The sequence below is a fragment of the Notothenia rossii genome (assembly GCF_949606895.1).
Source record: "Notothenia rossii genome assembly, chromosome: 3".
Classification (NCBI taxonomy): Eukaryota; Metazoa; Chordata; class Actinopteri; order Perciformes; family Nototheniidae; genus Notothenia; species Notothenia rossii.
The window spans coordinates 86,399,758-86,401,779 of record NC_136901.1 but is presented as its reverse complement, the minus strand read 5'-3'; positions in this window follow the sequence as shown (position 1 = coordinate 86,401,779).

Below are 2,022 nucleotides of genomic sequence, written 5' to 3'. Positions count from 1 at the left end.
CGTCATCAGCACCACGGACAGCCGCTCTCCGCCTCCACACACGCTGCTAAACGTTCACACGTGACGTGGAGGCAGGGAAAAGAGAAATGCTCTCATTCACGTGATGGAAGCAAACGCCTCACTACTTATGGAAGTGGCTGTGTGGTATTTAGAGGCAGATGGACGTGAACACTGGAGGCTAAATAGACCATAAAGCAGAGAGAGAGAGAGAGAGAGAGAGAGAGAGAGACTGCAATCTGTAGATGCAATTTACTTCAGGCCTAAGCGATGTAATAAGCATTGGTATTTATTATTATGAATTGACTGGTATTCCAAGAGTAGGGTCGCTCTGTAAAGACTCATGTTTATGTGATTTTGAAATGTAATGTCAAATAGATTATTTACATGTGAAAGAGCATGCGAGAATGACTGAGGAAAGATAAAGACCCAGTATATATCTTTGTCCTGCGACTTTTTAATTGTATTGTCAACGAAATTGCTTTGGTGTATAATGGTGCATATGAAAAATCTACCTGTTAAAAATGAGCAACAAAAAAACATTAAAAAAGCCATTATAAATAAATATATTCCATGTTTATAAGACATATAGCGAACATAGCGATTACAAATGCATTGGAGAAAACACCATAAGAAAACACGGAGAATAAAGTCCTAACAGTGACAAACTGCATCTGCGGTTATATATAATGTGATAGGATTGAACTCCATAACAGCTATTAAATTGACCATATGATAAACTGCTGTTTCAAATGTCAGTAACTCACTTTGAGCTTTAAGCCGGAGTGTGAGCCTGTCTGTTAAAATACACATCCCTCAATTTGGGTCGATGTGTTTTCTACCTCGATGGTGGGTTTCCCTTTTATTTAAACCTGGCTTGAGAATGAATTGAAAAACAGATGACTGTCAATGATAAATGAACGGATGTCCTCAAGTAAAGCTTGAAATATTTTTGGCAGACGACCAAACGGTTACGGGCTCACCAGATATTATCACCTGATATAGTTTTATCATTGATTTTTATGTATAATGAGTTAAAGGGGTTTCACGAAGCATGTATGGGACTTTTATGCATTGTTAGATTGATGTTCCACTTCAGTACAGAGTAGCGAGCTGAGAGTGCAGCCCGAGGAATTTCAGTCCGAGAAGCTCCGCCAACCAAATAAGGTAGAGTATACTCAAGATAAGATAAGCTTAATATTATGTTGAAAACTAATCATGAAATGGAGTTTATTTCCTGAGAACAGCCACACACTGCAGATTAACCCTTGTGTGGTGTTCATATTTTTGTTACTCAGCCATGCTCAATCTCATCCTCTTCTTCAAAGTCAGACTCAGAATTCTCAGAAATGTAATCCTCACATTCTGAAACCCCTTCCTCTACATCATCATCAAATGGTTCCCTCTCTTCCAGAGTCATTTGCAAGGCCCTCTGAGCAGAGAATATTTTGTCCATCTTGATCAGTTGTGATAAGGACGCAAACATTTGCAGCTTGGATAGAGTGAGAACATTTTTAGATTGGTTCCTGCAAGACATAATGTGGGAATGTGAGAGCAGCCGGGTGTCTGAGCTTGAATTTATCAACAATGTTGAAACTTTGTGTGGGACGAGAAGGGGCAGAAAAAGTCTCACACATACAAACACACACACACAGACACACGCACACACACACACACACACACACACACACACACACACACACACACACACACACACACACACACACACACACACACACACACACACACACACACACACACACACACACACACACACACACACACACACACACACACACACACACACACACACACACACACACACACACACTAACAAACACACACACACCACACACACACACACACACACACACTCTTTCAAACACAGACACACACACACACACACACACACACACACACACACACACACACACACACACACACACACACACACACACACACACACACACACACACACACACACACACACACACAGAGAGAGAAGGCCAAGACAGGTGCACACCT